Source organism: Peromyscus californicus, unplaced genomic scaffold, assembly GCF_007827085.1.
Source record: "Peromyscus californicus insignis strain IS unplaced genomic scaffold, ASM782708v3 Scaffold_23__1_contigs__length_62951481, whole genome shotgun sequence".
In the NCBI taxonomy this organism is placed as follows: domain Eukaryota; kingdom Metazoa; phylum Chordata; class Mammalia; order Rodentia; family Cricetidae; genus Peromyscus; species Peromyscus californicus.
In genome coordinates this window covers 39,096,854-39,122,010 of record NW_026294534.1, presented here as the reverse complement: position 1 = coordinate 39,122,010, position 25,157 = coordinate 39,096,854, and the positions used below count along the sequence as shown (strand labels likewise).

Below are 25,157 nucleotides of genomic sequence, written 5' to 3'. Positions count from 1 at the left end.
GGAGTTTCCCTACTCTACCTGGCCCTGCTCGGTGTTCTGGAATGTCTGGAATCCCTGCAACACTGGAGGCCCTGCTAATGAGCATCCCAGATGATGGCCCAACACCAAGGCCATGCAATGGCCCAACACCAAGGCCATGCAATGGCCCAACACCAAGGCCATGCAATCTAGTATCTAGGGGCAGCAAAGGGATTGTGATGTTTTTACCTTTAAGAGTCACACTGTGTCTCCAAATGTTCTTCTCAGAGTGGCAAGATAAAGGCAAAGCTCACATGAAGCTAAAGAGAAAGACTGGTAGGTAGGACAGTGACCTCACAGTCCTCTTCTGTCTCCCCGGGGACCACTTGGAGAGGGGCTACTCTCAATAGAGTCCCAAAGGGAGCCTTTTCTCAGGGAGAGTGGGGCAGGGCTTCCAAAGGGGCTATCACAAGAACCTGTAGAGGAACTGATCCGAGAGGGGCCTGGCAGAGCTGACCTGTGTTCACAGCTCCCCTCCTGGGTCCCCTCAGACATGACATTGCCACCCCCAGCCCTCATTAGCATCTGGAATCATGCTGAGAAATTGATTATCTAGCTAAGGACAGAGCATTTGGAGCAGGGCCTCTGGTGACCCTGAGGACCACCTTCCCCACACAACCCTCGGTAGGATCTGGCTGCAACCCCAGGCAGTTTTGACCCTCTAATAGGAAGTCTGGGACCTGGGCTGAGAGATTTGAATTCTAGACAGAAAGATAGACAGACCAGAAAAGACTCTCTTGCGCTGTCTCTCTGTCTCTCTCTGTCTGTCTGTCTCTCTGTCTCTGTCTGTCTCTCTCTCTCTCCTCCCCCATCCCCCCCCACACACACACATTTCTTCCCTACTAGGGCAGGGACAGACACAACCCTCCCCCATGGTCTCTGCCCCTCAGTTCTCCCCTTGTTTAAAGTGGGTCAAGACTCCTTCCCATCATTCTCCCCGAAACTGCTTGAAACACAGGCAGAGATAACACCCCCTTCTGCTGTCACTGGAGAAGCTGGCCCTCGTGGACCCTTCCTTATCTTATAGTGGGAAGGCACAGTCAATCAGGAAAGCAGCTATACTCAAGTATCCAGTCCCCTGGGAGGTCCATGGTCCCTGTCCTCCAGTTTCTCACAGAGGCCTTTGCTAACCACAAAGGCCTCTTGGTATTGCTGGTACCTTGAGAGAGGCAGGGCAGGGCTGCATATCAGAGATGTTCCCTGGATCCCCTGGTTCCATCATACCATTCCCGTGACCCTGTGCTTCAGTAACAAGGGCCAGAAAGCCAGAGAGGAGCCCACAGAGGGCCAGAGGCTGAGTGCCTTTGAGGCATGCCGTTCCCGGTCTCAGCTGAGGGTCTTATCTACCAATTACAATTTACATAAAACCCACGCAAAGGCCCAGCTGCTGGGACGGAACTGAGGGTGGGCAGTGCCCACTACAGATGGGAGGCACTGTGGGAAGTGCTGGGGGAAAAACCTCTGGAGTCTCAAATCCATCAAGAACATTAGACATGCCGGGCGGTGGTAGCGCACGCCTTTGATCCCAGCACTCCGGAGGCAGAGGCAGGCGGATCTCTGTGAGTTCAAAGCCAGCCTGGTCTACAGACTGAGTTCCAGGATAGGCTCCAAAGTGACACAAAGAAACCCTGTCTCAAAAAAAATTAAGAATGTTAGACACAGACAGAGGAACCTCAGTCAATGCGAGGGGAGTCAGACGGTCTTCCGCAAGGGGGTGAGCCCAACTTCGGGTGGGGGCAGCGAACGGCACTGGTCAGGGGTCAGGAGAAGGGCAAGGCTATACAGACTAGAGGGTACGCAGAAGTGTTCCTGAGCCAGACTCCACCCGGGTCTTGCCACTGGCTATCAACTTAACAGTTGGCAGTTCCTTCTCTTTTGCGGAGTGGGGATTCCAGCCCCATGCAGTGGCACCAAGACTAAGTCAGTTCGTTCATGTCGCATCTTCAAACGGCAGGCACCCTGAAAGGTTACACGCTTCCTATATGGCTCCTCAGTGCCACTAGTCAGAATCTCAGGTTGAGCCATGCTGTGCAGACCCCAGCTTCTGTGGGGCAGGGGATAAGTCCTCTCCCTGCTACTCTTGGCCAGGGGGTCAGAACTTCACAGGTTTCTTTGGTAGGCACATGTACAATAGACTCCAGCCCAGATGGGATGAGGAGGAAGTGACTGGTGGCAGATTCTGGGTCCTCTTCTCAGTAGTCCTTCCTGAAGATGGTCCTCTCTGGGTTTCAGTCCAGAAAAATGTGTCCCAAGTCTTCCAGTGAGACTGTCTGCCACCACGCAGGTTAGTAACTCACCCAAGATCCTCGGCTACTGTAGAATGAACAAGAACTGAAACTGTAATGTCCACGGCTTCCTAGCACACAAAGTCCAAGCATGAAGTCCCACGTCACAGCTGTCTACTCGATCTCTCTATGGCATCCCCAGGTCTCGTGTGATAAACGTATCTTATAATCCAACTGTGTGCAATATCTCCCACTTTTGAAGACGCGCTGCCATGCTCACATCCTTGAAGGTTGGCACCTGCTGTTCCCACTGCCTTGGGTACCACATGGTACTCCTAGCTCCATGCTGCCCCTGTTCCTTTCACCATAGCCAGTCCCATCCCACCCAGGACCAGATCACAAGCAAACCCAGCTTCTCCGATCACTGGATCCTTGAGCAAGGTGGCCCAGAAATGTACTCCGTGGTTAAGGATGTGCCACCTATGTCCATGTTCCAGACACCTTACAAAAAAAAAAATAGCTTCTTCATTCTGCAAAATATCCAGATGCCCCTGGGAACTTGGCCCTTGTCTCGAAAATAAACTTTAAATGTAAAAGCGGCAGTCATTTGTAGTGTAGAACTTACCTAAATTATTGAAAAGCTAATTATCAGCTCCAAGTAGAGACATAGCAGGTGGTCAGTTCCCATGATGCCCAGGGCTTTGGGCTCACTCTGTCAGTGTGACAGAGTCTTTTCCACCCCACCTACCAGCTCCCATTGTGCCCTCTCCTAATCCCATAATTCTCCTTTGGCTGGACTCCCTACAGAGCCGAAACAAACTATGTTGAGTTTGTAGAAACTGGAAAGCTGGAGGTCCCCCTTTGTCTTACTAAACTAAAGAAACTAAAATGTCGTGGTTCTCTAAACACAGGCAATAGTGAACACAGTGACAGCCTGAAGCCTCTAAGGGCTGGTTCCCTCCATCAACACCTCCCACTAGAGACCCTGCCTCTGGCATCCAGACCCTCAGCTCCTTCCAGCTCCTTCCAGCTCCTTCCTCTCCATCTGCCACTCCCCTAGCTATGGGCGTTCTCCAGACCCGGCCTTGACCTCTCTCCATGTGTGGCCTCTGGTGACATGGTGAGGACATGGTCTCTTCATTCCAGCATCCACACACTTTATCCCACCAGCCATGTTGGGAGTCAGCAGCATCCTGTGAGACCAAGAAGAGAGAGCAGTGTAGACTTGTGGCCTGTACTGGGGACGGTCCAAGCTCACCTCTCCTGTGCTGTGGCCTTGATACAGGATGAACTGTGCCTGGTCCCTCTGAGCAATGTAGATATGAACCGTTCCAAGAACTTCACTGCATACTGGTCAGTACTCCAAACACTGTATGTCCATGGTCCTCCTCATCCTCCTTATACCACAGATGAGCTGTTCTCTCCATCCTAGCATTGAGGCATCTGAGATATGGAGAATGATGCTCACAGGCACCAAAGCTGACTAGTAGCCATGCAGACCTGACCCCAGATTCTAAACTGTCTCCTGCATTTGACATGAAGACAAAATAAGGCTGGAGACCAGATTCCTAAAACTGGCTCCACCCACTCTAGTACTGTAACAGTAAAACCCTTCAGAAACCCAACCAGCTTCCAAGATCCCCCTCAACTCATTCTGTTGGCCCTATTATGCTCTCCACAGATTCACCGAGGCACGCTGCGTACTATGAACCGCCTGGAAGGATTCAGGCACTGCGTCTCTAGTGAACAATGTTAACCCTGCAAGTTAGATTCCATTCCTTTCCTCTTTTACAGAGAAGACAACTGAAGTCAAAGGCATGTGTGAGAAGCTGAGCCAGAACTTGACTCCAGCAATGCATGGCTTCAAAGCCAGAGGCTTTCCCTCCTGGGGTCCCGTGCCCCCACAACAGCAGAGTCACCCTTTGGAATCCCAATCCCTGGAGTTAGTATCTCCAGTCTCCACAGCAGTGGGCAGGTGGCCAGTGAGTGAGTTACAGTAGTGGATGAGCAGTGAATAATCGAATGAATGAACTAATCAATATCCTCTATCCAAGAGGATGTTAAAGATCTCCCCAGAAACCCTGTCCCAATGGGCCCAGGACCCAGACCGCTCTGCATCCGTACTGCCCACTCCCTTGGATCTCATGTCTGATCCATCTGATCCGTACTCACCAATCACCGAAGGATCCTTCTGGGTACCTTCCTTGCTGAGGCCCTCTCTTGCTCCCGAAAGGAATAGCAATGCCAGCCCTCAGTCCTAAAGAAAAGCCTTCCATACCTGGCCAGTGAGGCTACTAACCGCCCCAGAGGCAAATGGTTACCCTGCCCAGGCCCATGGGGTTTCTAGAAAAAGACCCACACTGGTAACCAGGCCTTCTTGCTGGGAATTCCTACCCAACGGCAGGCATTCTTGCCACGATGCTGAGTTGGGTCCTCTGGTGTACATCTCGGGTTGTTCCTTTCCTGTTGACCTTTCTGGGCTTTGTTTTGAAGATGCGGGACCATCACTCTTTCAATTACCAGACTACGTTCTCAGAGCTTATAGAAGTGAGATCCAGAGCCCCAGATTCCTCTAGGATTCAAGTGTCAATCTCCCTGCAGCTCAGAAGTCCCTCCGCGGCCCTGCCTCTGGCCACGCTGATCACCAGCTCATCTTGCCTGCCAGGCCTAAAGTTTGCTCCCTGGCTTCCACCTTGAATTTCCTGTCCCTGTTCCTGAGAATTCAACACAACTCTGCCAACTGGCTTCACGTTTTCCAACTGCTCCTGAGTCCCCTGATTCACCGCACACCATTGCCACCTCCCCGGCCTCCCTCCTCCCTTTCCCCAGGAGGGAAATTGAAGACAGTTTAAAATAGAACCGAATCAAAGTGCAGAGGCTGATGCCAAGTGCCGCTCAGCAGGGACTGCAGTAGGCTCCAATCCCTCCTGCTGGAAGGCCTCCCCCGCACACCCCCTATGCCACCCCCCCCCCCCGCAGGCGCCACAGAAGCACCCCCTCACCCACCCCCGCCTCTCCCCGTATGTTCAAATCCTGCCAGATTCTCATCCAGCTGGTGGAAGGGATGTTCAGACTGCAGGCTGCTGGCAGTGCTCGGGGAGCCAGCAGGGAGGGGTGCCAGCCAGATCTGGAGCCTCTCTAACTGGAATAGCCAGCAGGCCACCACCTCCACCAGCCCTTCTGGGAGGCCTGGGCCTGATGAATATGGCCAGCGGAGGGGCTGGAGAAAGGGACCTCAGATGCCAAATAAACAGCAGGACACACAGGCCACAGGAATTTCAACTCAACCACGAATGAGCTGTTCATATGAGGATGTCCCCAAGAATATTCAGAACGTATTTATGCTAAAATAAATGTTGTATTTGTTGCCTATCTTAAATTCAGATTCAATTTGGATGCCCTGTGCCGGGTAGTTTTATGTATGTGTGTGAGGAATCTGGCTAGTCTGGGTGTGGCTTTGGAACACAGCTGTGACTCTTCCCATCACACTGAACCCTCCAATGAGGCAAAAGGAAAAGAGAAAAAAAGGATGGTGTGGCATGTTGTCCTGTCACCAGAAGCCAGTACCATGGGTGGGTGGGGGGGGGGGGCTTCTAACAATGGAAATTTCCGTGCGCACTCAACCACCGGTATCTCTGAAGATGAAGATGCTCCCTGCTAAGTAAGGCACCCTCCTGGGCAAACTCCAAAGTTAATCCAATTCAAGCCAAATCTTTTTGAAGTAACCTGAGCACTCACCTTTTTAACCTTTAAACAAGTGCTCCATGACCTCGAGCTAAGCACGCTCCAAAATGGTTCTACTGCCTTTTCAAATCATGACCTGAAACTAAGCTTGAACCACATAGTGGGCAGGCTCAGGAATGGGCCAGTCCCTCAATAAGCCATTCTTAACCTGGGGGTCGAACGGCCCTTTCACAGGGGTTGGTCACCTAAGACCATCGGAAAGCACAGATATTTACGATTCATAACAGTAGCAAAATTACAGCTATGAAGTAGCAATGAAAATAATTTTATGGTTGGGGGTCACCACAATGTGAGGGACTGTATTAAAGGGTTGCAGCGTTAGGAAGGTTGAGGACCACTGCCCTAGATGGTAATGGAGAACCTCTTGGTGCAAAATCCCCATGCTGCCCTTGTTTGGGGAGACCATGGCTTTGAAAACAACTCCTGTGCTCACCTCGTCTGCTGTGGGTGGGTAATCTTCCTGACCTCTCTTGCACTCCCTGGGCTGCTGGTCCCTTTCATTCTGTAACAGTGGCTCTGGGAAGGATCCTCCACTGTCTCCTCGAACTTCTTTCTTGTGGTAACTGGTCACCCGAGGCTTTTCAAACGGCTCCCGGCTACCACAGTCACCACACAGCCTTCCCCCCAGGCTGTCTCTGGGTATTGTCTTCTCTGGTAGGAGCCATCATTTGTGCAAGCAGAAAAACCCTACTCCAGTGTGACCTCATCTTATCACACTTAAGTCATAGTCTCGGGTTTCTGGCAAATATGAATGCGGGGGAACTTTCTTAAACCCAGTAAAAGAAACCGAGTCTGACTTCACTCGGCACTTCTCTCACAACCTCCTGGAAACTTCTAGACCCACGTGATCATAAAGCAACAACAATAATGATAAAGCCGTGGGGACTGGGCGGGGGGGGGGGGGGGGGGGGGGGATTCACTCGGTAAAGGGTTCGCTATACATGCAAGAGGACCTGAATTCAATCCCCAAAAGCCACATAAAACAAGCTAGGGCTCCCAGGACTGGAGGGGCAGAGACAGGCAGATCCCCGGGGCTCAGCCGCCAGCCAGTCTAGCCCACTTGGTAAGCTAAGCTCTGGCCAGTGAAAGAACTTGTCTCACAAAAACAAAAACAACTGTAGATGGACAGTGCCTTAGGGGATACCCAACAATCTGGCTTCCACATACTTTTACACACACACAAACATACACACACACACACACACACACACACACACACCTGTAGCATGAATCTTAAAAGTTCTTTTTAATAAAATCAAACCCGAGGCCAGTTATTGGGGTCAATGCTGGTAGATCAGAGAGACAGAACAAGCTACAGCTAACCTCACCTGGCCAACTTCTCAGCTGGTCTTGTTTCCTCAGACTGGAAGCCTCTGAGTCCTCATCCAGAATGAATCTCAGCTGAACTGTGTTGCTCCAAAGCCTGAAAGCTTAATCAGCCAAATGCTTAACCAGCCAAATGCTTCTAGTTTCTGGTCCTCATGCCTTATATACCTTTCTGCTTTCTACCATCACTCCCTGGGATTAAAGGCTTGCTTTCTGGGATTAAAGGTGTGAGTCACCATGCCTGTCTGTATCCTTGAACACATGGATTTCTGCCTCTGAAATGCTAGGATTAAAGGCGTGTACTACCACTGCCTATCCTCTATGTTTAATATTGTGGCTTTTCTGTTCTTTGACCCCAGATAAGTTTATTAGGATACACAATATTTTGGGGAACACAATACCACCACACACACCCTACATGACATGCCCACAAATCACAAAAGAATGTTCCAGAATAGCATGTCATATACTCCTTATAAAGGAGTAACAAGACAGAGACTACCTGTGTCCTCTTCCTTCAAATTCTTTATTAGAAAGGATGCCCATTCTGATGGCCTCCAAACACCAGAGTGATGCCTTAATGCTACCATAAGAAAGCTCTGAAAAACAGTATGCATGTGTGTGTGTGCATGAGTGTGTGTGTGTGCATGAGTGTGTGTGTTTGTGCATGAGTGTGTGTGTGTTCATGAGTGTGTGTGTGCATGAGAGTGTGTGTGTGCATGAGTGTGTGTGTGTGTGCATGAGTATGTGTATGTGTGTGTGCACGCATGTGTGCATTAGTGTGTGTGTGTGTGTGTGTGTGTGTGTGTGTGTGTGTGTGTATGCCTGGGAGCAACAGCTCAGTCTGTGAGCCATGCCCATGAGTTCCACCTGAGAGAGGAGAATGCCCCAGGCTCAATGGCCTACACAGTGCAAATGTCCTCATACTCACCCTCAGCCTAGACTTCACATGAGTCAGGGTCTGGGGCTTGGCCAATGGGGTGTAGAAGCTGTGGAGAGCCCACGGTTCCAAAAAGGGGCGATAACTGCATTGGCTTCTGAATAGCGCCCCTAGCTTTCCCTTAGAGGGATGGGGACGTGGCCAGTGGTTGTTCCCAGGGGAGTTTTTTGCACCCTCTTAACTACTAGAGCCCTGTCGCTGCAGTGGCCGTGTCTGGAACTCAGGGCTGAGACCTTTAGGAGATTCTGCCAAACTCTGTCATGTTACCAAACAGGCTGGAGTCCTTCACTTAGTATATGGGGCGTCTCTGACTGAAGAAGACTTCAGCTACCTAATAACCACTAATTAAGTAATGGAGCTGCTTGTCTGGGTAGCCATAATAAATAGTACCAGAGTAGACAGTAGTGTGTAACTTAATGCAACACACACACACACACACACACACACACACACACACCCTGAGACACTCTTCCATTGGCTGGGTCTGCAGCAGAACCCATGATAGACTGTGCTTCCTTCTAACCCAATCAAAGGCTCAAGCATCCTTCCTCCCTGTCCTCAGCCTGCCACAGCCACCCACCCTTCCATACAGGTAACATTCTTCAGAGAAGTGGGAATTCAAAGGCCGAATCTTCCATTATGTGGCTGCTGGCTGCCAATGGCCTGGCTCACATGAAGAGGTTCAAAAGGATGGGTCTTTGATGCATTTAAGATGCTCTCATCCTTCCAGGTTCCACTGAGCCTTCCAGTGCCTTGCAGAGACTCTGGCCTCTAGAGCCTACTGGGCATCAATGTGTGTATCTTTTGTAAAGTGACCGTGACAGGCCCTGACATAATTAATGGAATATTCTAATAGAAAAAGGAGTACCTCACTTCTGAGTAATCAGTTCACACACATCCACCGGGACCCCATCTTCAGTCGGCACACTTTGTTCAGACACACACAGTCTTCCTCTGACTGGGAAGTGACAACTCAGTGTCCCCAGAAGGAGTCCCAAGCATTGAGAGCCCATGCACAGGGGAGAAGCGACTTCATTGAACTGCAGGACAGGCTGTGAGAGATTCTTGGGTATCTACAGCTCCCTATCTGTCCCCAGGCAGGAAGAACAGTGTGACCGAGGAACCTGGCACTTCTTGGGGACACAGAAAGGAGCCCCAAAGCAAGGCTTGTCCTGGGCCATATATAAACAGGAAAGATTGCAGGCAGGGGCATCTCTCCTTCCCATAGGGCCTTCCTAGTGGGGATGACAGGCAGGAGCGAATGGAATCGGAAACTTGAATTTCAAAGGTCTGAGACAGAGAATTTATTGTTGTAATCAAATAAAGCTTACAGTCAACTTCCCCTGACACATATATAATGATAGGCAGAATCATTACGGTGCTGCTGGCACTTAGGCCTAACTGGTAATCAATTCCCCTAAATGACTGCAATTAGAATGTGTCTTGTACGCGCATGTGCGAGGGTCTGTGGAAGGGAACAGGTTCGACAGCTTGGCTGTGCCTGGCTGTACCCCAGGAGGCACAGACCTTTCTACTTCCTGGGTGGAAGGTTCTCCATCATTCAAACTAGGGCTCGGCTGAAGAGAGAGATGGCTTAGTGAGTAAAAGTGCTCGACACACAAGTGTGAGGAACAGAGTTCGAGTCCCCGGAACCCATGTGAAAATGTAGATCCATAGTGTTAGTATCTGTGATCGCAGCACTCATGAAGGCAGAGAGGAGGTGGAGACAGTCCGGGAAGACAGGCCGGCTGGTCAGGGACAAGCAGCATGAAAACAACAAAGAGACTTTGTCCCATGGAAGGCTAGGTCTTCTGACCTTTGACCTCAACATGTGTGGTCTCACACACACACACACACACACACACACACACACACACGCACGCACGCACGCACACCATGAATCCGAGAACTAATAACTCCCTTTGCTGCTCCTCTGAGGTGTCCTAGAACACTAAGCCAGACAATATAATTCAATTTATTGCTATCTGCTCCTGAACCAAAGCCTCCGTGGTCCTCACTAAGTACACTTAATCAGATTGCTTTCCTAGCACTTAGGAAGGGGCGGCTGGAGTCACCACCGAGCCCCTAGCCTCCCTAACGCCATTCATTTACAAGAATAAGTGTAGAAGAATTTCCGGACTGTGTACCACAGAAAATGGACAGGAGAAATTATCTCAGATTTGGCCTTAAAAAAAAAAAAACTTATTATCATTATAAATCTCTTATATCCAGAGGGGAAAATTCTAATCCCAGGGCAAAAATTCAAAGCAAATTTCTTCTTAGACCCTCCTCCCCACCCTTCAGATGTCCCCTAGCCTCTGGTATCTCCTTTCTTCTGCCTCTTGGGAGTCCAAAGCTTTTTTTTGCGGTGCGGTCTATCTCAAGCCCGCTCCAGCTTCTGGTGGCCTTTGCCTCCCCCCACAGCCCGTGATCAGCACTTCCTTTTTCGTTCTTCCTTCTCTCAGGGTGTCGGTCTCCTGGAGCAGATCCCGAGCCGAGAGTCTCCCCTTTGCTGCAGTGATGATCAAGGCAGAAAAGGAGCCAGAGTACCGGAAGACTGATGGATCAAGAGAACGGACAGCCGGCAGCAGACGAGGGGATGTACTTACAGAAGACGCCACTGATAAAGGACCACTATATAAAATACACAACGGATTGTTCAAACTCAGCAGTCAGAACACAGCCCAGGCCGTGTGTGATGGGGGACACTTTAAATCTCAGCCCTCAGGGAGGCAGAAGCGGGTGGATCTCTCTGAGCTCTAGGCCAGCCTGGTCTACACAGTGGAGGGAGACCCTGTCAAAAAAAAAAAAAAAAAAAAAAAAAAAAACTCCAAAACCCACAATCCAGCTAAAACTGGAGCCGCGACTCGACAGACACCTCGGCAGAGGGGACAATGCCGAATGACAGATAAGCATAAGGAAATGTCTTCGCACCACGCATCAGAGGGCTGCACGTCGGGACGGCAGTGAGCTACTCCATTCAGACAGAATGCAGTGTCCCGGCAGTGACGCCACCAAACACTGACGAGGGTGTGGGCCAACGGGCCCTCCCTACTTCATTCATATAGACACTTTGGAAGACCGTCCGCAGTTATCCAACTAAACACATCCTACCCGACTCGCCAGTGGTTGCCGTCTTTGGCACTTTCCAAAAGGGACTGAAAACTTATCACCACCCCCAAGTCCCATCCAGGGTTGTTTATAGTAGCTTTATTCATAAATGGCCAAACTTGGAAGTAACCTTGATGGTATTCTTTTTGTAAGACAGAAGCTCATACGTAGCCCTGGCTGCCCTTGAAGTCACGGGGAATGCAATCCTTGTCTTTGGGTATTGATGCCAGGGCAGTCTGTAGTCATCGGTTGTAACCCATGCATTGCCCTGATGAGGGACAGTGGTAATGTGGCTACGTACCGGTGCCTCTCTGTCTGTCTACCTGCGCCTCTTCTTCCTTCTCCTCCCACAAACCTACGAGCATAAACTTCCTACTGGCCCCGCAAAGAGGTGGACACGGTACCAACCCCTCCATCTAAGCTAAGAAGTATCTAGCTTCCCCCTGCCCCACCCCCTGCCATCCCTGGGACTGCACCCCAAGTCCAGCCGGGAAAGTGGTTCTTTCAGCAGAGGGAATTTAACATGGGGAGTTGGTCGCAGAGCAGCGGAAGGTTGCTAGAGAAAGGTGAGACGCTGTGTAGCACTGAAGTAAAAAAGATACCAAAAGCCAGGCAGCGGTGACTGCCCGCCCTTATACAAGGGAGTAGCGGGAGGGCGGGCTTTATTCAAAGGTGCTTTGGAGATGCTTGGAGAAGGGACTTCTCATTCTAAAGCCCCAGGTCTCTCCAAGCTGGGGAGCGGCCAGGTGCTGCTGGCTGGCTAGCTTTGAGAGGAGCCGGAAGCAGGAACGAACCGCTGCTTGCCACCAGGACAACCCAAAAGGGCGCCCTTGGAGCTGTGACAGTGACGGGAAAGAGTAAGCAAGCAGGACGTTCCCCTCTCCCATTCTTCTCCTTCCCCTGGCTTCGGAGGCTCCCTATTGGCGCACTAAAGTCGACTGGCAGAGGAGAGAGGCAATTGTCCCGAGTCCCAGGCCAGGAGCGCAGAGGCGAGAACAGGGAGAATAGGTGTGGGGCTGAGAGAGAGAGGCAAATGACTGGAGGGCTCAGTGTGGGGACAATAGCTCCCAGTTCCAACATTTGGCATCGCCTACTAGATACCCAAGTGCCTTTCTGCTGTAAGCTTGAAAAATTCATATCGTGGTACAAAGGCCTTTAACAGGAACCACGTATTTCGCATCCAATCTAGACACCAAAAACCGTTCCAAGGCTTGCTCCGGGAGTGCTCTGTAAGCACCCTGCTCACACAGGAGTGGGGCACGCGGCTGTGAAAGGTCAGACTGGACCGGAAGTCACCTATGTGGAGACCAGGCTGTCTCTGCCAGGCTACTGGCTCTTCCTGGAGATGCCTTCATCATCAATCCCTCAGTTAGTGCCAGCTGGCTCTGCGAATGCTTTGGCTCCCCTGGGATCCCACCACATGTATTCCTATCACCGTTGCGTGTGTGTGTGTGTGTGTGTGTGTGTGTGTGTGTGTGTGTGTGTGTGTGTGTGTGTGTGTGTGTGTGTGTGTGTGTGTGTGTGTGTGTGTGTGTGTGTGTGTGTGTGTGTGTGTGTGTGTGTGTGTGTGTGTGTGTGTATTTTCTGGAGCCCAAAGCCTTTATCCCCTGGACCCAGAGGCAGAAACTGGGCCAGCACTCCCCCTAGTGGTGGCTGAAATTCATAACATTTGTTCCACACTCACCTCTGGGCCAGGCGCTGCACGAAGCCCCTGTTTGGATGCCCCCAAAGACAAGAAATTCTCAGTCTCACATAGTCCCCTCAACCAGCGATAGACAGTGTCAATGACTAAAAACATCTCTTTTAGTTAACTCCAAACATGCCTTTGACTCTTAACCTCTCATATGTAGCGGGCCCAGGAGAATGGAAATAGAAAAACGGGAATGGAACAGAGTGCATTTAATCCCTCGTCCACAAATGTCTATGTTATCCTCTGCCCATAACCACCTGCACCAGCCACCATCCCCATCAACCATTCTCCCCTTTACACCTACCTGTTTTAAGGAGCCATTCATTTGTGTTTAAACTGTGGTGGGGCACACCCAAAACAGAACCCCCACCTCCACCAGGCTCCCCTCATTTTCCAGCACAATCATCTCCCAATGTACAGGGTTGTTTAACCTGAACTGTCTCTGGTGACCCCACGGCAGCCTCTCTCAATCCCAGAATCCCTCCAGTTCATCCCAAACCTCTGAAGGCTTCACAGTGTTTGCTAGTGTCCCGCTTTCCTCTTGTTGGTGTGACTTGAGAGAACCCATCTCAAGTCCGCAAAGTTCCTCACAGCCTTCCAGCAACTGAACCCCTGGAGGATTCTGCTGGGGTTCTGAGCTGTGGCCCCGGTCCCCAGGATCAAGTATCCACAGGAAGCAAGAACGTATTTAGAATGGTGAGGGGCTTTCTTCCCAACCCCTCTCCTGTCTTGGGACTCCATCCCCTCTTAAGATGGCTCCCATCTCTTCTGGAGGCAGGCTCTTCTGTGGACAGAAAGCAGATAAGGACATCCGCTGCACTCTATCTCCGGGCCTCCAGAGCAGTGGTCTGCTCAGGTCCACTGTTCTTCTTGCTAAATTCCCAATGTTTCCAGTGTGTTCTTCAACCCCATTGAACCTTCGCAACTCATTCATCTTCTGTCAGGGCTCAAGTAAGTTCAGCTCCTCACTGATGATGGCCTCTGAGTAGACATACACCTTCCTACATCAGGAAATGTCCCTGCACACAGGGGTTGCTCAGATCCCCTGTGAAATTTCCCCCCTGCTTCCCTCCTCCTTTGCATCAGGCAGTGAAGCCCTCCCTGCCCCCATTAGGACTCTACTTAGTCCTGTGACTCTGTGCAGAGCCTAGATTACAGTTCAGAATTTAAAGACCTACCAAAAGACCCAGTAATGCAAATAATTATAGTTTCAATTCAATACGGAAATTCCCCCTTGTTATCCAGATACATCCTAAGACTTTCGTTGACTGCCTGAAACCCTGAGTATAACCAAGCCCTATAAATTTGGTGGGTTTCCCTTTATACATACATATATGCATACATACATACATACATACATATACATACATACACATATATACACACAAACACATATTTTTTTGGTTTTTCAAGACAGGGTTTCTCTGTGTAGCCCTGGCCATCCTGGAACTCACTTTGTAGCCCAGGCTGGATTTGAACTCACAGAGATCCGCCTGCCTCTGCCTCCCAAGTGCTGGGATTAAAGGCCTGCACCACCACTGCCCGGCAGGTTTCTCTTTATATTATATGGCTATGATAAAGTTTAATTTCTAAATTAGACCCAATAAGAGAGCTACAATAACAATAGAACACTTATACTACTGTGACAAAGTTATATAAAGCTTATTAATTATCTCTTTCTGGAATTTTCTATGTAATATTTTCACATTATGGTTATCCAAAACCAAAGGCACAGAAGACAAACTCTTACGTAAGGGAAGGTTATTAGAAGTTTTAAAAACCCAAGGCAGAATCCTTCATGGTCTTCATGGGATCTGATTTTGGCAACATGTCCAGACGATAAGTTAGCAATATTCCATCCAAGGGCCACACACACACACACACACACACACACACACACACACACACACACACACACACACACACTGAGTCTTAGCACTTCACTCGGGTGCTGAGAAGGTGATTTAGTTTGGGATTTTTTTTTTTTTTTAATAGCAAGTGCATTTTTTTTTTTAAGAAAACAGAAAAGGTGTTCTATATAGTTGACTTGTTCCTCTGATTAAAAATAAGAACAGGGCGTTTTTCATTCTCCAGGGCGCCCACTTAGGGAATCCACCATAAAGTGATTAGTGAGACAATTACAACCATGACCGAACGCAACAGCGTCGGTGCTTCCGCTTAAGTGCAGCGAGCGTTTTCCCCTTGCTTTGCTGTTTATTGATTCTGTGTGCTCTCCCTCTACCTTAATGATTCATAGTTTAAACTTGTCTACATGATTTATATGCGGGCTTGGAGACACCTATTATTCAGCTCCGCTCTCGAGCGAGCACCCGGGGGACTGGGTCTCTCGTCTCTTTCCCCCATCTTTCTCGTCATGGGGTGCGGGGGGAGTGGAAGCTTGCAGGCATCTTCTGCACAGAGAAGGAAATCGGTCAGGAGAGAAGGGAAGAAGTCATCTCCAGAGACCAGGAGCTGAGAGAGCTGATTAAGTTGCCGAGGGTCAAAGCTCAAACTAAGCACAGACTTGCCACCTCGCTTCCCTTTCTGCAGGACCGGCTTGTCTTAGCAGATCAATTCGCCTGGCTCGGCTTCCATCTTGATTCCTGAACACAGGGAGAGCCGCGGCTAACCGGCCCGCACTGTCCCGAGGAGGACGATATTAATAACAATGACTGTGAATCACTTTTTTTTTTCTTTCTGTGCCGTTATTATCAGCGCTGTGTGGGTGCTTATTATTATTAATAATAATTTGCTGCAGACTCTACCACTTTTGTGTAACAATGAGTACCTGGATTCTAATTATCTGTCTTATTTTAATATTTATGGAATTAATCAAACTTTTTAATGGAAAACCCCACAATGAAATTACCGGGAGCATGCTTCAATGAAGACAGATGCGACACGCTGTGGGAAGCGACAGCTCAACTTTATTAGCATTACTCCGATCCAGCTCGGTGACGCAGGCTGGCCCCTGAGCCAAGCTGACCAGCAGCTGCACCGCCGGGAGCCCTCAGCCAAGACCCACCCCTCCACCCCTCTCCCACGCTGGACCCATAGGGGGAGGACCCCATCTGTGGCCAGGAAGAGGAACTCCCACAGCCCACAGTCACCTAGGCCCAAAAGACAAGATGGCTTGTAACCAAAGCTAACAACCTATTCAACACAGATAGCCATACTAGCCAAGTGAGTGGTGTGGCAAGTGATCTCCTGGGGCTGGAAGGACTGGAAAGCTGGACTCAAGCACAGCCGGAAGATCAAGGAAGATGCTCCTTCCATGAGGAAGAAATCTGAGGCTCGATGGGGTCACTTGGGTACCAGCAAGAAAAGAAACATCACCGATAGTATTTTTTCAAGCCTGGAGGATGGGAAACCTGGCCTGACGTCGGCCAGGTCATGGTTACCTAAGACCTTGCTAAAATTCTGCGGCTTTTCAGGGCCAGATTGCAAGGGAAGGTGACAGTATTGTTACTTAAACACACACGAGTTCTCCGTGACCATGTTGTCACATGGTCAGGCCGGCCTGTGCAGCGTTTTCTTTCTGTTCCTGACCCTGGCTGTCACCAATGCAGAAGTAAGTATAGCTGACTAACTGAGCAATTGCCCAGCATGTGGAAGGCCCTGGATTCAAGCCACAAGAGGAGAGGGGAGAAAAGAAAAGAGAGGAGGGTGGGGGGGGGGGGGTGCAGGGAGGGGACGACTGAATTTTTGGTTTTCCAAACCATAAATTGCTTTCTTCAGTTCATAAACGATAAAAGAAAGCTAGTGATGTTAATCGGCTTGCTCAAGTTCGCAGAAAAGCTTACTCGGAAGATGCTGCGTTTTTAACACAGGCTGTTGAGCACCGGGGTCCCTGCTCTGAGACCTTGTACTCTCTGAACCCCCACCGCCACGCGCCCCCATTCTCTGAACCCCGATTGCTGCAACTCCTCCATGCGGAAAGAGGTGGGCTGGGACCCACTGGTTCCAGGGTGTTGCATTCCTAGAACCACAGATGCCTTTATCCAACCTGTGACTTCTACCTTGCTCTGCACACCTCATCCTAAACACCCTCTGCGGTCTGCAGCCAGGGCTAGCACGGTGGGATAGGCTGGGAAAATTTCTAGGGCTCAGGCTGGCCATTGCCAGGGATCCAAGTATCTGCTGCTTTTCTTTAAGAGGAGAGATGAGGTCATCCAGATAAAGTGGAGATTCCAACACGTAACCATGGCTCCTCTATCATGGCTTCTTTCTAGAATCATCTGGAAAGCTTCGGAAAGTGCCCAACTTGAGAGTCCCACCACCCAGAGGTTGGTTCCTTGTCTGAGGCATAACTCTAAGGACTGGTGATGTATGTGTGTTTAAGGGTCTCGGTCACTTTAAGCAAAACTTCTGTGCAGAGATGCGGTTTGGAAAGAAAGACAGCTGGGTGAAATTTACCCCAAGAAGTGAACACTCTTCCTACAGCTGACATCCTCTTGCCCGGCACGTGAACTCTGAGGTCACATTCCCAGAGAGCTCGCCCACACTCTGGGTATGCACTCTGCTTTGTTAAGTGTCTCTTTAATTAGCCCGCACTCAAACCTATGTTTAATTTCTTTTTAATAAACTCTAACTCTGCTCTATCCCAGCTTTTGCCCTGAAAATCTTTTCTGTACTAAAGTCAAGCATGCCAGCTTTACCTGTGTAGGGGGGGGCTCTTCAAAAAGAACTCCCAAAACTTCTGCAGGTAACAGTACGGAGCTGTCTCTGGCCCCTGCCTGAGAGTTGCTGTTTTCCTTCAGCGCCAGAGAAGGCAATTCAGAATGTGAAACAGGCACACACCGTGGGCCTCAAATTGTTTGCTTGGCTGGTTCGATAAAAAAAAAATAAATAAAATAGGACCAGTGAGATAGCTCAGCAGGTAAAAGCCCCCGCCACTGAGACTGACGGCCTAAGTTCAATCTCCAGGATCTACACAATGGAAAGAGAGAACCAACTCCTCCACATGCCTACTGTGGCGTGAGTACCCCTGATGCCTCCACATGAAGACATAAACGTAATACTTTAAGTAAATAAAATAGACAATCCTGTTTCCTGAAGCCTGAGAATGAAGCCTAGATTTGCATGAGATACAATGAGAAGCATCTTTAATTTAGCGAGGGGGTCCTGATTCAAAGTTCCTCGGATGACCGTTATCAGTTTGCCACTTGATAAACTCGTGAAGTTGATGGTATTGTTATCCTCACCTTGCGATGAAGGGACCCACCAAGGTTCAGTGACTCAGGAATCGAACCCTGAGCCATCTGACTCAAGACGCCCCATGCATCTCACAGGAGGGCATGCCTGTTCAAATGCCAGCCAAGATGCATCCCCAGAGGACAGGATGAAAGGAGCCAGGCCCTCACTGGGGAAGGCTGGGAACTTCGGCCATCGCCAACCAATGCATTTTCAAACTCCTCTCCTCTCGACAGTTTCTCTCTATCTCCCTTACCATCAGAGAAGTAATTTATCAAGGGCCTTGGAGACTTCTAGAAGATCACCTAAAGAGGACAGGCCCAAATTAGAAATGTTTATCTTGTTTCAGACGACTTCCTGGTTCAGCTTTCCCAGAGAGCACTTTTTTTTTTTTTTTTTTTGAGGACAAAGTTGAGCAAAACTAACCTGTATTGACATTCCAGGCAGGGAGGGGCCTGAGCTCCACAGACGAACAATGGGGCTCTGCGATCATCTTTGAAAAAAATACTGTGTGAGTGTATGGTGTGTGTGTGTGTGTGTGTGTGTGTGTGTGTGTGTGTGTGTGTGTGTGCAGCGTGTATGTGTGTGAGTATGCACATGTGCCATGGTCAACACGGGGAGGTCAGAGGACAGTCTTGGATGTCAGTCCTTGCCTTCTATCTTATTTTGAGGTACGGTCTCTTGTTCACCACTGTGTACACCAGGCTAACTGTCCTGGGTGCTATGGGGCGTTCTGTGGTCTCTGTCTCATAGCTTGCTGTAATCACACTGAGTTTACACATACATAGTACTACTGTTCCAGCTTTTTTTTTTTTTTTTTTTTTTTTTTAGTTAGGGTCTCACTATGGTCTCACTATGCAGCCCCGGCTGGCCTCAAATTCACAGAGATGTGCCTGCCTCTGCCTCTCAAGTGCTAGGACTAAAGGCGTGCGCCACCATGCCTGACTTCACATCCAGCTTTTGTTTGTGGGTTCTGGATATCCGAACCCTGGTCTTCATAATTGCATGGCAAGCTCTGTACCTGCTGAGCCATTGGAAAAGGGCAGAAAGCTGAACCCCTGGCAGAGCGTAAAGCCTGATTCTGTCTGTAACCCTGGCAGAGTGTAAAGCCTGATTCTGTTTAAACCTCTGGCAGAGTATGAAGTCTGATTGGGGTTGGATCTTTTGCAGGAATCGTGGGAATTTGGGAGAATCTGACTTTGCCAAGGCTGGAAGCCCGAGTCAGCTCCAGATTAAATATTACTAACAAGGACATGTTTATTCTCCTCTATGATGCTGATTGAAGGTGCTGTAAAATCGAGTGCTCTGTGGCTTACCTTCACCGTGCCTCTAAATTATGCTGGCACCTCGCTTCCCTTTTTCTCCGCTAGAATCCAGTTTTAATTAATTTTCAGTAACAAGTCAATCGCCCTGTTTGTTTTCCTCTTCAAAGCGTGTTCATCAGCAGAGCCACATTAGTCATAAGTGACACTTGCAAACTGAAATCAATGTCCACACCGCCAAAGACACCAGAGAGACCAAAGGCCAATTCGGTCACCCAGACCAAGCCTCAAGCCGTTGGCTCGCCAGTCACAGGAGAGCCTGTGGCTCTGTGCTCTCACGCCCCCCGCCCCCACCTCTGTTATCCGGAGGGACTGTCACGAGGGCAGCAACTGTACTAGTCAGGGCTCTCTAGAGGAACAGGACAAAGAACATGTGCATAATAACCAAAAAAGATTATTAGATTAGCCTTCAGGGTTGCAGGCTGGAGAGTGAACAATGGCCACCTGCATGCTGGAGCCAGAGCACGCAGTAGCTGCTCACCCCGGGAAGCTGAGAGCCTCAGAACGGACGTCACCAAGGACGCAGGCTCAGAGTGATGCCTAGGAGAAGCACTGATGTGACTGTCCTCGGGCCATGACAGAAGCAATAGACGCACTCAAGAAGAGTAGAAATGGCTGTTCCACATGCCAGTCAACTCTGGGTCCACCCTCACGGACACACCCAGAATTATGCTTTTACCGTTCTCCCCAGTATCTCTCAATACAACGATGTTGGCACTCCACCGCATCCACGTAGCGCCATCCAGTCCTTTCGGCCTTTGATGGAGTGATGAGGGAGGGGGGAATAAAAGAGGCAAGGAGAGAAAGGAGGGGGCCGGCCAAGAAGAGGAGTGGGCAGGGGGATGCAGAGGGAGGGCGGAACAGGAAAGACTCAGCTCGTGCAGTTGGCAGCCTTGAGAGGCCCACCGCGTGCGACGTCACATGTGACGTCACCAGTGACCACACCCATCACAGGGCAGGAAGCATCGAAAAGGAAAAGGGGGAAGCTGGGAAGATGGCTCAGTGGGTGTGAACACCTGCTGCATAGGCATGAGGACCCGAGTTTGGACCCCCCAGACCCTATGTCAAAAGCTGGGTGTGGCTATGCGCACTGGTAACCCCAATACTATGGAAGGCGGAGGCAGACCTGGTGGACAGTTCTGGGTGGACAGTCTACACACGTGTTCAGTGACAGATCCTGTGTTAAGGAAATAAGATGGAGAGTAAGAGTGCAGAACATCCATTGTTCTTCCTCTGGACTCCATGTGTCCGCACAAGTACATACATACACACATGCATGTACTCACACGTGCACCATATATTCATACACCACACACACACACACACACACACACACACACACACACACAGGAGGGAAACATGAAAACAAAGAAAGACTACAGTGATGAGAACAAGCAAATGCAGAGTTGGCTGTACTGAGAGGATTGGCCTGTCCTGGGAAAGACTCCAAGGCAGGCATGGCTGTGCAGAGGGAAGGCCCAGCTGGAGGCTGTTGGCGTAGGGAAACTGCAAGCCGGCTGGTAAAAGTGGGACATCCACGGTGAGGCGTTAGGGGAGCACATTGGGCTTTCTTGAATCCATACTCAATTGTAAGCAGGAAGCTGCTGTGGGTTACCCACAAGTCCTCGATGCTTGGGGCCCGCCGTTGGAGGAGTCGGTGTACTGGTCTACCTCACAGCAGGCTGGCTCCTGGAGCTGGAGCTAATGACAATGGGCTGGTTTCCTGGGCATGTGGTGCAGGAGTCCATCTGTGTCCCTTTCCACAAAGGGTCTGCCTGTTGTCTGTATAGTCAGTCTCTTTAGAAGTACCAGTTAGTTTGGTCTCTGTCTGTCTGTCTGTCTGTTTGTTTTTCTCCTGCTCAAGGCTTACCTTTGTCTCACCGGTCATCATTTTTCTCCTGGATTTTGAATCCTAAGATTTGGATCCATCCAGTCAAAGTCACCATTACCTCCTGTCTAAATTGCAGAGACTTCTTCTTCTTCTTCTTCTTCTTCTTCTTCTTCTTCTTCTTCTTCTTCTTCTTCTTCTTCTTCTTCTTCTTCTTCTGCTTCTTCTTCTTCTTCTTCTCCTTCTCCTTCGTCTGTGTGAGCTTTCTGAGTCAACCATTGGCAACAGCAGAGTAGCAATGGCTTCACCTTGCAGTCTCCATGGAGATGGGGAGATTGTCTTCCCCACCTCAACAGGGTAAATAGCCTTGTTGTAATAGCATGGAGGAAGTGTAACAGTGATCCATATTCCCTGCAAAGTGCCTTCATTCAGAGGCCCGGCGGGGGACAGATGCTGTGGAATAATCTTTTTGACAATGGGAATATGTGTCACTGTGATTGGTTTAATAAGAGGCTAACTGGTCAATAGCTAGGCAGGATTTTTGGCGCAGAGAGGACTCTGGGAAGAAGAAGGGCAGAGAAGCCAGACAGACATGGAATGAGTTGGGCACACAAAATGGGATAGAGGTAAAAGCCATGTGGTAATGTAGATGAATAAAAAATATTGGCTAATTTAAGTTATAAGAACGAGTCAGGAACAAGCCTAAGCTATTGGCCAAGTAAGAAGTCTCCACATTGTTTATTTGGGAGCTGGCTGGCAGGACAAAGAAAAATCCACCTACAGGCAGAGTTGTAATTCAGGGTCCTTTATGAACCCTTCATCAGAGATGGCTGAGACACTCCACAGTGGGATCTAGTTTTCTGCTCTTCCAGGCTTTTCCATCCCTCCCTCTGGTCCTGCATCCTGGGGCCCCTGGGGTATGGAGAGGAGCTGTGCATCTGACCTTGGGTACCATCCTCCAGGCTGACTCCTCAGCCCTCCTTGCCGATTCTCTTCTATTGGGAAAGTGGAGCAGACCCCTGCGGGCTGGCTCTCCTTTTCTCTTTTTTGGTCTCTTATGCACAGTTTCAAAGTGAGGAAATAAATGCAAAATTGGTGCTTACAACTCAGCCATGGTGGTAATCAACCCCTGGCCACTGGACAATGCTAACATCACATCAAGTTCAGAGACTCAGCTTCCTTCTGAAAGCCCGCTCCTGGGGGTCGGGGGGGCTCACTTCCAAGGACTGCCTTAACATAGAACCACAAACTGTGTGTCTGTTGTCTCTGCCACAGTTCTGGCGCTAAAGTGTAAAATCGAGGTGTGCCCTTAGAAGCCTGTAGAAGGGTACTTCCTTGCCTCTGACAGCTTGTGATTTGCCCCTTACCTTTGCTGGCTTGTGCAAGCCTAAGTCCACTCCTCACATGGCCTTCTGCTCCTGGTACCTCTCACCCAGTCCTCTCCTGCCTGGGTCCGAGTTTTGTCTTCTGTAGAAACTCTAGTCATAGTGGATTAACGCTCACCTTAATGATCTCCTCTGAACTTGGTTAGCTCTGCAATGACCGCACTTGGGGACAAGGTCACACGCTAAGGTGAAAGGAACTGAGACCCCAGCCTACCTTTCCAGGAGCACTTTCAAGTCCTCACCATGGGTCTACGAGCCCACCCACTAACCCAGTCCATATCTTCCTTCCTCCAGTTAGGACCTCCTCCACTCACACTGCACACTCTGGACACACAAATTCAGTTTCTCAGACTAGATAATCAACACACAACTCTTGCATATCCACAGAGCCAGATGACAAGCCTTGTTGGAAGAGTGAGGCACAGTCCACGCTGTTCCTCCACCTGAGATCGTCCCAGCATCCAAGTCCCACAAGGAAGCGAAGAGAGAGCTGTGTACGTTCATCCCAGGTCTTAAGTATCCCGAGCGGCCATGCCCCAGGGGCATGTACTTCAAGGTCATAGGCAGGAGTAACAGTTACTTGCTACCTCACTAGGGGTGGTGCTTCAAGGTCATAGCTAGAGAAGCTACCCACTACACCTTGTCTAACTGAAGAAAGATCTCCCAAAGGAAAGATGTGAGGCATGAGTTCCAGATGTTTCTCTGAGGGTTTCTTCGGGGAAAGCTACATCTGTTCTCTGTCTTTGGAATAAGCATTGTTCCCACCAGTGAGGATAACATTATCATGCCAGTCTGTCCTGTGCACGCTGATAGATCTGTCACCTGTCCCATCCGCAGTGCTCCAAGTCTCGCTCTTCCTTCTCGGTAGACTTGGTGCCTCTCTGAAAGAGGTTTGCTGGAGTCACTAAAGGGAAGCAGACTGGTGGTGTTCAAATGTACATAATTTACATTAAAATAATTCAGTAAGGATGCAATGGGGGGAGGGAGAACTCTACTCTCTAAGAGAGGCTGTCTAGCATTTGCAAGACTGTATCAAGGGTCACCTCAAGGAACAGAGATTCCACATCCAAGCTAGTCTGGACCATAGGCTTCATTCATGAACACTAGATGTGAGAATTTATTTTCCCACGTGAAATCAACGGTGCTGGAGAGATGGAGTTGCCTAGAAACAGATTGTATCACTTACTCAAATGGGTTATAAGAATGGGAGTTGCTTCACTATCATCTTTGGAAGAGATTAGATTTCTACCTAGTACTGGGAATATGTCTCCCCAGATATCCAACAGAGTCTGTTGCTTGGTTCATTCAGAACGGTCCTGAATCCTACAGGCAGGTCTGTGTCCTTCAGACACAGGTCTCAGTAGTTCTTTCTGGAAGGTCAGTGAACAAGAACCTAGTCAAACCCATAGGCACAAGGAGGGCATTTGTATTTGGCATGCTAATCACTGCAGACTGGTCAGCAATCAGAGACTCGCTTTCACCACCTGGAAGGGGAGTGGAAGGAAAAAAAAGAATTCCACCCCCTCCCCTGACCCCTCCCAAACCGTCAAAGGCTGGAGGTATTTCCCAAGGAGAGCCGACAAATCAGTTCGGGTCTGTTCTCCACAGCACGATGTGGTTAGGCAAGCAACAGGAAAACACTCCCAAACTCACACTCACAAGTTCCTGTCTCTGAAGAACACTTGTTTTTGCCAAAGCGCTGAGCTTTTGATCTCCTGGCTGGTCTAAAGGCTGGCTAAAGCAATAACTGCATGCCACTCAGCACTCCCTGCCTTAACTCTGAGCTGGTCCCCTGCAGTGCTATCCCAGCCTTGGAAATTCAAGAGCTGGATATGACAGCTCCTCTATCCTTACTCCCAACCACACCCGAGAGGCATTGTGTACACAGAGCCTGGAACTGAGCTTGGTCTGATGTAGGCGGACTTTTCTCTCCCGCCAGCTGGTGTTGTAGAATATTGTTTTAAGATCTGTTACATTTGTTTATGCTGTAGAACATTTGTTTAATGATGCAAAGATGTGTTGCATTCTTCTATGTTGCATTTGTTTAACTCTGTGAAGCTGTGTTACTGTGCCTGTCTAAAACACCTGATGGTCTAATAAAGAGCTGAATGGCCAATAGTGAGGCAGGAAAAAGGATAGGCAGGGCTGGCAGGCAGAAAGAAGAAATAGAAAGAGAAGAAAGAGAAAGAAAGAGGAACGAGAAAACAAAGAGGAGGACATCAGGGGTCAGTCACCCAGCTACACAGTAAGCCATGGAGTAAGAAATAATGAAAGGTATACAGAAACAGAGAAAGGTAAAAACCCAAAGGCAAAAGGTAGATGGGCTCATTTAAGTTAAAGAAAGCTGGCAAGAAACAAGCCAAGCTAAGGCCGGG

At 49.5% G+C, this 25,157-nt stretch overlaps 1 long non-coding RNA gene across 1 annotated transcript; it reads left to right on the top strand.

Moving 5' to 3' along the window:
• Window positions 1-15,360: 15,360 nt before the first annotated feature.
• Window positions 15,361-17,655, top strand: LOC128119401 (uncharacterized). Its single transcript, XR_008221532.1, has 2 exons — window positions 15,361-16,625; window positions 17,287-17,655. It is a non-coding gene; the product is annotated as an uncharacterized LOC128119401 (long non-coding RNA).
• The last annotated feature ends 7,502 nt before the right edge of the window (window positions 17,656-25,157 follow it).